At 38.3% G+C, this 13,022-nt stretch overlaps 1 pseudogene; it reads left to right on the top strand.

Moving 5' to 3' along the window:
• LOC143861259 (beta-glucosidase 18-like) overlaps positions 1-13,022 on the top strand; it is a 46,174-nt pseudogene that overhangs the window by 9,289 nt on the left and 23,863 nt on the right.

Here is a 13,022-nt window from a genome sequence, read left to right as displayed (position 1 = left end):
TCGTCCAAAACAAGTTCAAAACCAAACACTCAAAGAGTTTTTCCTTTTTAGAAACCTGCAAAAATAGGCCAAAGACCAATGTATTGAAACTCGTCCAAAACAAGTTCAAAACCAAACACTCAAAGAGTTTTTCCTTTTTAGAAACCTGCAAAAATAGGCCAAAGACCAATGTATTGAAACTCGTCCAAAACAAGTTCAAAACCAAACACTCAAAGAGTTTTTTTCTTTTTAGAAACCTGCAAAAATAGGCCAAAGACCAATGTATTGAAACTCGTCCAAAACAAGTTCAAAACCAAACACTCAAAGAGTTTTTTTTTTTTTTTTTTTTTTTATCATGCCGATCAGTCAAAGACTCGACCAATTATTAGGGTAATCGAATATTCAAGCTAAACTCAAACTTCTAATACCCGAGGCGAGACTAAGTCTCAAGCCCAGCGATAGTTATACAGATCATTGCTGAAAATAAATCTGTATAACTATCCGAGTAACTCTGACTCCTCTCTTTCAAGGTAGCGAATCACTCCGGATCACGCGGTTCTGCTAAACAGTTCCACGTAAATCCAAATTCGTAGGTCCTGCTAAACAGTCCCCTACAAACCTCTTCGCAGATACACATGACTCCTAACACGTTAGGAAGCTGCACATTGCGGAACGATGATTAGGTAAGTCACCACTTGACATTACATTACTAATCATCTGGGTACTAAGTACCAGAGGCGAGACTAAGTCTCAAGCCTAGCGATAGTTATACAGATCATTACTGAAAATAAATCTGTTTAACTATCCGAGTAACTCTGACTCCTCTCTTTCAAGGTAGCGAATCACTCCAGGTCACGCGGTTCTGCTAAACAGTTCCACATAAACCCAAATTCGTAGGTCCTGCTAAACAGTCCCCTACAAACCTCTTCGCAGATACACATGACTCCTAACTCGTTAAGAAGCTGCACATTGCGGAACGATGATTAGGTAAGTCACTACTTGACATTACATTACTAATCATCAGGGTACTAAATACCCGGGAGAAGGACCAATCCGTGTAACACAGGATCGAAAATTTTTTCCCTATTAAAACATTTCAAAAAGACCAAACCGTGTAACACAGGTTCGGTAATTTCCATCTCTATTAAAATCTTTCAAAAAGACCAAACCGTGTAACACAGGTTCGGTAATTTTTATCTCTGTTAAAATCTTTCAAAAAGACCAAACCGTGTAACACAGGTTCGGTAATTTCTATCTCTGTTAAAAACTTTCAAAACGACCAAACTGTGTAACACAGGTTCGGTAATTTCAAACTCTGTTAAAATCTTTCAAAAAGACCAAACCGCGTAACGCAAGTTCGGTAATTTCAAACTCTGTTAAAATCTTTCCAAAGGAATGAAGAATTTACCATCTTTGATCAATTTCACTAATGGGCCAGTCATCTCTTACCAAGAATAACTAGGAGCGCATGATCTTTGCTGAAAGCAAAACTCAAATAGATTGATGAGATTTTCAGGTGCTGACTCTCTTTAACAGGTGAGAAGCATTCTGATGAGGTTTGAAGGATGCAGGAGTAGATTTTATACTCCGCTGGGAATTAAAGTTTCTGAAACTGACTCCAAAAGAAACAATTGGATCAAGGAATTCAACTCAAAGAGTATGTTCAAGCTTCTCTGGTTTCTATTTGCTAAGAATAGATATCCCAGTTATCATTGTGTAATATCTTTTATGACGCAAGTCATAAAAGATGCCCCTAGTATGATGTGCTTCCATGACAAAGTCTTAAGAAGGCAGAACCAAGGTAAGTAGAAAAAATTTGAGTTTGCATGGGTTCTTTCTTTGGTATAGTGGTAAAACCAACTCTACAAAGGCTGAACGTAAGAATTCTTCATTTTGCTCAGTGTTTGAGGCTTTGATGTTTCAGGCAGGTCAGAATAAAAAATCTCTTGCCCTTCTTTGATTCTTAAACCAGGATCTACTTTGAATTTTCTTTTCACTTTGGAAGGTATACACCCATTCTCTCCAGTGCCAAACACTTTTGATTCTAAAAGAAAACAATGATAAACAAGGAACAGACTCCTGAAGACTCTTTCAAAGAAGACTTACAATATTCAAATGATTTGACTAAATTTTGATTCACTCTTAGATAAAATGTGTTATTTTGTTATGGTAAGGTTAGCCAATCTTAGAGCACTCTCAAAAACTATGTCAAGATGACCTAATTTCCTCCATCGGGATCTCCGTCATGGTTGTTACCCCTTTCGGATTGCTCGGTCTTAATGCCCCTAGTTTAAAAAGGTGTCAAAATAAGTCTCGCTGACACTACTCGGATTCCAGGATTCTGCCCTGTGCAGAGGTGGCTTCTCCGTCTCCCTGATTTCTCTCTTCAAAAGAAGTCATAACTTTTGCTTTCCAAGCTTTCAGTCTGAAAGACCACTTATCTCAACTTTTGCTTGTACTCAAACTTGGGAATTCTACGTAACTGAGGAACTCCTTCTGCTTCTATTCAACTCAACTGTTCATGGGAAGTCTTTGCCCTTGACTGGATTACCTCTTCAAGTTTTCAATCCAGCAGACCACTACCCTGACTTTTTGCATAAGCTAACTCTTTTGGCTGTTAACTTAGCAAATGTATATCTCTAGGCCGCCCTTTCGGGTTTTCAACCTAGTGGGTCTTCAGACTCTCATTCTTTTCTTTCTGTTTTTCTTTTCATTCGCCTTGAACCTTTGCTTGTTTCACCAGAAGGACTTTCTAGGTGGGCTTGGGTTTGAAAGGGTTGAATACCTAAGGTTCTAAAGATTTGAACCGAATCTGGTCTAGCCAGACTACCTACGTACCCCAAAGATGGAGGATCAGATCCGCGTAGTTCGCTTTGGGATTTTTCAAAGAATGGTTTAGCATTTAGCTTCAAAATTTTCAAAGGGGATTTTATCCCAAGGTTTGACCGAACTTGAATTAATCAAGTTGCCTACGTACCCCTGAAGAGGTGGGGATCAGGTCCGACGTAGTTCGGGTGCATAAATGCCCCGGGCTTATAATGTGTTTGAAAAGAAGTTGTTTTAATTTTGCTTTTGGCCCAAAGGGTTTACAAATGGATTTTAAAACATTAGGATTTTGGCTATAAAAGCTCAAACGATCAAGGATGGCCTCCTGATGTATTTGATGTACAAGCCCTTTTGTTTAAGGTTCAAAGCCTTTGAAATTTTTTTTTTTTTTTTTTTTTTTTTTGAGGAGTCTGGTGGTTTTCTGGCAAAACTTCAACCACTGTGCTCCACTCCCGTCTCAAAGATCTTGAATTTATGCTCAAGATTCCACAACTCTGTCTGAAAATCTTCTCTCAATATCTCATCAGCTCCACAGGATGCCTGACGCTTATCTCTTTAAAATTTTATTCCTCAACTGGATGTCTAAAGCAGATGAAGTCTTGCTTTGATCAACGACAGGGCATTCCCCTGGTTTATCCTTATAGGATCAAGCAAAACTACCTCAAACCCCTCTAAACAGGTTTATCAATTCTTTGCGCTCCTTAGGAGATAAAGTTTTTCCAATCCATCCATCCCGAGTTTCGGATTTCGATACCACTATCAATGGCTTTGATTTCTTCTTTAAGTGGCTATGCTCGACGCTCTTCCTCTCGTTCGACCATCTTTCAGATCTCGAGGTGAATTTCGTCTGCATTCTCATCCGAGAAGGGGGTCTTTAGTTGTTTAAACATTAGATCTAAGAGTGAATCATAGAGTATCAAAGATACGAAATCAACAATTTTATTGAATTGAGGACTGTAAGTACATTGATGATTTTTGACACACCTCAATGGGCTCTTCAACAGTTCTGATAGAAAACAGAATACTGACTCTGTATAAGAAAGATTGACAGACATGACTTCATTTTTTTTTTTAACATCTACGTAACTGAACTTTTTCAACTTAGAGAGAAGAAAGTTGATGTACACTCAATGAAAGACAAATCTAAAGATACAGGACACTTCTTCAAAGGTAGTGAACTGACACTGAAAGCTTATAGGTGATACACCTTTCCTCATGATAATGATAACTATAAAGTTCAATCCCGGAGTAGAAATCACAGAAAAGGCAACTCCACAAGGTCTAGGTTAAATGGGGCAACAAAAGGCTTATGTTGACAATGTGGGTAAAACAATAGACTGCCTGGATCAAGTATGATTGGAAATGGTCAGTCTTTAGAAAGAATGGTCTTTCGCTAAACACAGACTCTTGACTTGGAAGCACACACACTAGATCAATAGTCATGGGATAAAGATTCTGAACAAATAGAGAAAAGAGTAATCTTGAAATACACCAAAGGGTATTTTATTCTGAAAATCAAAGAAATACTGTCTATGAAGGTCAAGGAAAAATAGACAGTGATAATATGACCTTCATCAACGGGGTCTCAATGAATTCTCAATCCACACATTTAAGTCTTTTTTTAGTATAAATGCTCTACTTTTGGGAATGAAAGAGTCAGGAACGATAAACATCCATAATCTAAATAAGTTTCGATCTCAGCAATGATCATGCACTCAAAGAATACAGGTAAGATCAAACTTTCCCATTAATGATTTCGATATGATCCAAGGGTAAAAGATATATGATAGGTAAACATGGATCAATGAAAAATCAATGGCTCAGATAATAGACCATGGCCATAAGAATGACAAAAGTAGGCTCAAAGACCAGATCTAAAATCTGAATGATGGATATCAACAACTGTACGATCAATATGAGATGAAATGATAGACCATGGTCATAAGGACAGCAAACGAGCTATCGGCCAGATCTCAAGACAAACAGGTTGACAAATAAGGATCTAATCCTACTAAATGATGTATACATGAGAATCAAGACAAGGCAGACTGACTCCAAAGGATAGCAATCATGCTTAACATACTTTTGGATAAAATCCAGCAGCATAACGGCTATACGAGGAGGTCAAGGTCCAGACTAAGTAAACTGACTCTAAAGAGTAGCCGTCATGCTCAAAATGTTCTGGATAAAATCCGGCAGCATAACGACTATACAAGGGATCACCCTAGCTCAATCGAAAGGTATGAATAACGGTTACTAGAGAAGGGTGATCAACAGATGGACTAACCAAAGGTGAGAATATACAACAATGGGTCAAACCCTATAATCAACAGATCAAGGGCTAAACCCGGCCAAGGTAATGACGGTCAAAATCCACTGACTAGATCTAGATCTAAATTCGGAATGGATATAACCGACTGAAAGGAATAAGGAATCTCTGACTAAGAGGAGAACCATAATATACATAATCAGTATATATAAGTAAATACACATACACACAAATCCTAACCAGGGGCACCAGCCCTAATTCTAATCTAGCGGAGTCGAGAAAATCTCGACTCAAGACAGACTAATGAGTGTACTAGGACCGTACTGTAGTCATGTAAAATGAACTACCCTAGTCTACAAATGGGGCAAAGCTCCTAACTCTAGGCTTCACATGTGTAAGCAACACATGTTCGACCCTATATGAATGCAATATACACACGGGTACTCCCTAGTTGGGCTTCACTAGGTCAGTAAGTATATATATATAAAACAAAGTAGGGCTCCGGACTCAATCTAATGGGTGCTATGCATATGAAACATACTTAATATGTAGCGCTGGCGCATAGCTTGGAAATAGATTCAACAGTACCATCAGGATGTAATAACATCCCAGTCAGGCACGCATTGAATCTATCCCATGGAGCCAATAATGAAAAACAATGAAAAACAATAAAAGAAATAAAAAAATATGACAATGCATGATGTGCAGTGTGTGAATCCTTTGTTTTAATTACGCACCTACCTGGTGCCCCTGGATTCTAACGATAGAGTTCCCATTTAAAATGATTTTAGCTCAAATTTCTCCAAAGTTAATAAAAATGCATTTTTAAAGAGTTAGGCAATGTTTCAAGAACTCCCCAGCAGAGTCGCCAGCCTGTGGACCCCGATCCTGAGAGGACGAGTGCGGCGAGGGACGCGAGGTCCCCACAGCAATCCTCTAAGATCTCCACAATGTGAAGGAGAGCTCTGCCAAGGAACTCTCGAAACGGATGCCACCCTCATAGCATAGCACGAGTGGCGATATAAAAAAAAGGGATATGTCTTGATCCGGAACCGGGGTTCGAAACCGAGACATACCTATAATAACTCAGAGTCGCCATCCATGGATAGGCCATGGAACCCTAAAATCAAATCCTCTGTGCAATGGATAACCAGAAATATATATGGGTTCGTGCCTGGTTACGAATGGGGAAGGTCTGAGAGCACCCCCAATTCGCCCGAGTGCAAGCACTTGGTCTCTTATGCCATTTTCATTAATTCCAAAGAAGTTTGAGTAAAAATCATGTGAAATGGGAACAATCCTCAGGAATCGTCTACCTAAGCATGCATTTCCTGAGAATGGAGAAATAAACACGTAAAATGAAATAAAAAATGTGTCACCTAAGCAAAGCTAGGTTATGAGTGACATGCCTAATGGGTGTCTAAGTTTCTGGTGGACACGCACATGCAAGCTACAACCAAAGGTATAGTATCAGTACAAGAAAGTAAGAAAACATATCAAAACATGAGACACAAATCTATGCTATGTATGACGGGACAAGACAAGTCCTAACTCTAATGCAGGACTGGACTCGGACCAGAATGGCCATCCATCCTAGCTGCACTACGTATCCCGGCCTCGGGAAGAATCGGAGCCCACGTAGTTCGATGCCCTATTCTAAATTATGATGCCTAAGACATCTAGCCCTCTATCCTAGACTCGATCTAAAAGACCGAACCAGTTATTAAAGGTTCTTGTATGATTATTAAAATTCCAGTGAATTGTGGATTTTAGGACACCCTATATGCCCTAACTAATGCAAGTTGATTAGCCTTAGGCTAATGCAGGTGGTTCCTACAATCCTATGTGTAACTAGGCTGTGCAACCTAATGAAAACCACGGGCTGACTATATGCCTAGTCTAGCCATCGGTTCGACTAAATGTCTAACCGATCGACTCGAGGCCTCCTAACTCTAGGGACACTCACACGACAGGACATACCATATCAATACAAATCAAGACAAACTCCTAACTCTAGAACACAACCTAAACAGCTAGGACATACTCCTAACTCTAGAGGAAGATCTTTTTGAAAATGGTTTGAATATTTTTGTAACTTTGAAAAATTTAAAATTTTTATTTTTAAAGGTTTGGCTGGACTTGGGATGTGGATCCCAAGCTGCACTACGTACCTCGTGGAAGAGGATCAAGCCAACGTAGTTCGAAACGAACTCTCTACCTATCAAACACTTACGGCAAATCAACTATGCTCTAATAATACTATTATAAGAGCAAATGAGTCAAAGACTCTCTAATGACAGTAACTGGAGAATAAATGAGTCAAAGACTCTCTAATAAAAGCGACTAAAGGATAAACGAGTCAAAGACTCTCTAATAAGAGCAACTGATAACACTGAAATGAGATAACGAAGTCAAAGACTCTCTAATAATACTGCAAATGAAACAGATGAGTCAAAGACTCTCTAAAAACGGAAACACGAGTCAAAGACTCCAATGATACCAACTAAAAGATAAATGAGTCAAAGACTCTCTAAAGGAAAAGAAACACGAGTCAAAGACTCCACTAACATTAACTAAAGGATTAATGAGTAAAGACTCTCTAAAAGAGATGAAAAACACGAGTCAAAGACTCCACTAACACCAACTAAAGGATATATGAGTCAAAGACTCTCTAAGGGAAAAGAAATACGAGTCAAAGACTCCACTAACACCAACTAAAGGATAAATGAGTCAAAGACTCTCTAAAAGAGATGAAAATACGAGTCAAAGACTCCACTAACACCAACTAAAGGATATATGAGTCAAAGACTCTCTAAAGGAAAAGAAATACGAGTCAAAGACTCCACTAACACCAACTAAAGGATAAATGAGTCAAAGACTCTCTAAAAGAGATGAAAATACGAGTCAAAGACTCCACTAACACCAACTAAAGGATATATGAGTCAAAGACTCTCTAAAGGAAAAGAAACACGAGTCAAAGACTCTACTAACACCAACTAAAGGCTAAATGAGTCAAAGACTCTCTAAAGGAAAAGAAACATGAGTCAAAGACTCTACTAACACCAACTAAAGGATAAATGAGTCAAAGACTCTCTAAAAGAGCTGAAAACACGAGTCAAAGACTCTACTAACACCAACTAAAGGATATATGAGTCAAAGACTCTCTAAAGGAAAAGAAACACGAGTCAAAGACTCCACTAACACCAACTAAAGGATAAATGAGTCAAAGACTCTCTAAAAGAGATGAAAACACGAGTCAAATCAGATAATATAAGATTGAAAATCTGTGATCAAGATGAAATGAGATAGCATAAGATTGCTTTCAACGGATGGATCATGAATGACTAATCCTATGAGATCTTTGGAAATGAATGGGATTTACATCCTAACCCCAAAGGAAAAGTTTTTTTTAATCTTCGCACATTTTATCAGTGTTACCTGAAGGCATCAACCCTAACCCTAATCTAGCGGAGTGGAGAAAGGATCTCGACTCATGACTTTGTTTGTGTACCTAGGACCGATCGTAGCCATTGGAAGATGGACTACGGCCTAATCTAGACACAAATGGGTAGGATATCCTAAACTAGGCTCACACACGTGATGCACATGTGTTCGTATACTACATGCATGTGTGGGTTAATCTAGGGGTAAGGCCAAGAGTTCCCTTAGCGCGAATCCATGTTCGATATACTGTACCAGTGTCCGGCGTATCAGTACGTGAACAAGAGATCCGTTTACGTACCATAAAGGTACTAGGCTAAGGGTGGAATGCTTCTCTAGCACAGAGGCACCAGGTGATGAAATCCCAGTCAACCATGCTAGATAACACTCCGGGTTCCTAAAATAGGACGTGTGTGCATGTGAGATGCAGGGGTTTAGATGCAAGTGATGTAAGTGTGTGCAATAAGTTCGCGCAATCTATGATGCCTTCAGGTTTTGTTAGATTAAGTTTGAGTAAATGTGATGAGAAAATAAAACATACAAACTAATCACAGCATCAGGATTTTACAAAGGAAATCAGTGATTCCTAAGGTTTCTATTTTGATAATTTAATGATTGAATATGTGATGGAATATTATGATCTGGAAATTTTTAAAACAATTTGATTTTAATTCAATTTACTCAAGGATTTTAAAAGGTTTCAATTCAGATTGTAGATTTACACATCAACATATAACAAATCTTTTCAGAACAAGATGAAATTTTTACAGTAACTTCTCCTTAATTATATAAGATTATAATAAAAATTTCATAGATTTTAAATGTGGTTTGCTATTAGTTTTTCAATGTTGAAAGTTTCTGTCCAGATTGTGAATTAACACAGTAACGTATAGCAAATCAATTCAAAACAATATGAAATTTCTATAGTATGTGTATTACAATAAGAAAGGATTACTGTAAAAGTTTCATAAATTTTAAAAATGATTTACTATTAATTTACGATTTTACAAATATCCATCCAGATTATGAATTAACAAAGAAACACATAGTAAATCAAATCCAAATCAGTTTAAACTTTATGAAAACATGTAATTCCAGTAGTAATTATCAAAAAAATATTTTCAGAAGTTTTCATTGCAATTTACTATTTTTATCAGATTTAATACAGCATGCATGATTTTACGTAAAAAATCATAAACAAATATCCAACAGCAACCAAAAATCTTGAAAAATTCACGGGAGATTAGATTAGATTTAATTTGCATCTCATCCAAATTTCACTTTTGAAAACATTATAGAGTTTTTGAAAATTGGTTTTTTCCAAAAATACCCCTAGAGTTAAATGAATTTTTAAACCCTTTAAATCAAATCAAGAATTCATAAAGAAATTCGTACTAATTCAAAATCTTACAATTATGTTATGTTTAAATTTTCATTGATTTTGGATCTATGTTGACATCTTCTTAAATTCAATCTTTAGAATTTTACCCCTTTGAGGGTAAAGTTCAAAAGGTCAAATTACGGTCAAAACGAAGTCAAAATTCTTCGAAATTCCAGATTTCTACACTTCTTAATGTTCAAAACACTCAGAGATTGAAAAAAACATATTTTGAATAATAATAAGAAAAAATAAAAATAAATCACAAATTCAATCCTAGCATGCTTCTAGTTTAAGATATATGAAAGAGGGTTTTGGAATACCAACCTTGCTAGCTCTCCTTGTCTCTAGGGTAAGTAATCCTCGGATATACGCTTTGTCTTACCCTTTCAATTAGCAAAGAAAACCCCCAAAAAAAATGTTGCCGCCGATCCGTTCCGCCGTCTTCACTTTCTCTTAGAGGGAAGGATTGAGAGGTGATTGGGAGAGATAATGGAAGAAGAATATAGGGAAAGGGATTGGAGGGAGTGATTGGAAGAGATAATGGAAGAGAAAAAAGATAATGGAAGATAAATCTCTCCTTTTCTCCCCTTTCTTTTATGGATGGGAAGGAAGATATATATAGGGAGAGAAAGAGAGAGAGAGAGATGTGTTGGTGGAGAGCTCATCATGTTGTCCCTCTTAGTGGAGAATCCATCATCATTCTTCTTAGTGGAGGGCCCATCATGTTTCTTAGTGGAGAATCCATCATCATTCTTCTTAGTGGAGGGCCCATCATGTTTCTTAGTGGAGAATCCATCATCATTCTTCTTAGTGGAGGGCCCATCATGTTTCTTAGTGGAGAATCCATCATTATTGTTCTTAGTGGAGGGCCCATCATGTTTCTTTAGTGGAGAATCCATCATTATTGTTCTTCATAAGAGGCCTCACAAGAGGCCCTACTGAGGCCCCACAATGTGGGCCCCACAACGCGGGCCCCACAACGTGGGCCCCACAATGTGGGCCCTCGGTTGATTCGAATTTTAAACAAATGTTCAATGCGGGCCCACCAAACGGGTCCAAATTCTCCCTCGCTTGGATTCTTATGAATAATCTCTCTCAACCTCTCACGGAAAAATGCGAAACATGGCGGAAATGATCGGATGGGGTTTCTCCCAAGCATAGCGAACTTGGGTCCGGTCAAAATGGGGTGTCTACACTATGGCACCAAACCTTATTTTTCTCAATATATTTGGTTTTCAACGAGTGTTAACATTGATTCCTTTTCTTCTTTTCTCAAAAATTTTGCAGGGAAGATTTTGGATATTATGCCGAAGTTTGTTTCAAGGCTTTTGGTGACAGGGTTAAATATTGGAGCACCTTTAATGAGCCAAATATTATGGTCTCAACGGGTTACCTCGCCGGGGCATTCCCACCCGGCCATTGTTCCAAACCTTTTGGGAACTGCCCCACCGGCGACTCCTAGATTGAACCATACATTGCAGCCCATAATGTAATATTATCCCACGCTACTGCTGCCGATATATACAGGAAAAGATATCAGGTAACCAATCTTGTACAAATATGATGCTATTTCGAAAATATATATAGTCGGCCGACTATATAATCTTCTCTAGTCCGCCGACCAAAAACACAGTGGGCCCACATTATTTGGATGATCCAAAGCATTTATTTGATGGGCCCTAACATAGATAGGGTGTGCCCAAAAGATCAGCTCCAAAGGATCATCCTAACCTTTCGATCTGTGGAGATTAAAATTGGATAGTGGAGGTTAAAAACACAGTGGAACCACGTTGTTTGGATGATCCAAAGCATTCATTTGATGGTCCCTGACATAGATAGGGTGTGCCCAAATAATGATCTCCATAGGATCATTCTAGCCCTTCGATTTTTGGAGGTTAAAATGGATGCATATAAACTCCACAAATCGAAGGGTTAGTATGATCCTATGGAACTGATTTTTTGGCCACACCCTATCTATGTCAGGGCCCATCAAATGAATGCTTTGGATCATTCAAACAATGTGGGCCCACTGTGTTTTTGGTCGGCGGACTAGAGAAGGTTCTCTAGTCGGCCGACTAGAGACACTTTCCTCATATATATATATATATATATATATATATATATATATATATAGAGAGTTAAGTGAAGCTACACGTACGTGTAGCTAACTTAGCTACACCGACGGCTTAAAATACAGTGGGCCCACATTATTTGGGTGATCCAAACCATTCATTTGATAGGCCCTTACATTGATAGGGTGTGCCCAAAAAATCAGCTCCATAGGATCATCCCAACCCTTCAAACTGTGAAGGCAAAAATTGATAGATTTGTGAGGGTTTTTACACGTCCAATTTTGCCTCCACAAATCGTAGGGTTGGGATGATCCTATGGAGCTGATTTTTTAGGCACACCCTATCTATGTGAGGGCCCATCAAATGAATGGTTTGCATCACCCAAACAATGTGGGGCCCACTGTATTTTAAGCCGTTGGTGTAGCTAAGTTAGCTACACGTATGTGTAGCTACACTTTTCTCATATATATATATATATATATATATATATATATATATGTTAAGCGCACCAATGATGCGCTTAAGTGGTTATGACGCCTCCCATTCGTTTAAATGTTTGGGTCTCGCTTAAGCGAACCAATGGGAGCCGTCATAACCACTTAAGCACACCAACACTTTTCTCATTTGATAGGCCCTGACGTAGATAAGGCGTGCCCAAAAAATCAGCTCCATAGGATCATCCCAACCTTCGAACCGTGGAGGTGAAAGAGGGGAAAATGGACCCACCTCATATAAGCTTATATGAGAGAGAGAGAGAGAGAGAGAGAGAGAGAGAGAGAGAGAGAGAGAGATTTAGATGTCTATATAAAAAATATTTATGCTGCGGATTTTTTTATATATAAAGGTGAAACAAGGTGGCTCGATTGGGATTGTGATGAGCACCAGCTGGTATGAACCACTTCGAAATATCCTAACCGATCGTTCGGCTGCTCAACGATATCTAGCTTTTGACATTGCCTGGTAAGCAACACATGCATCCAAGAAAAATAGTAAATTTTGCATCATTTAATTGTTATGAGACATGTTAACCTAATTTCAAGGCTCTGTTTGGATT

The sequence above is a fragment of the Tasmannia lanceolata genome, unplaced genomic scaffold, assembly GCF_043159265.1.
Source record: "Tasmannia lanceolata isolate RefF3 unplaced genomic scaffold, GAP_Taslan_0.1 ptg000037l, whole genome shotgun sequence".
Lineage (NCBI taxonomy): Eukaryota > Viridiplantae > Streptophyta > Magnoliopsida > Canellales > Winteraceae > Tasmannia > Tasmannia lanceolata.
This window is presented reverse-complemented; position numbering and strand designations above follow the sequence as displayed.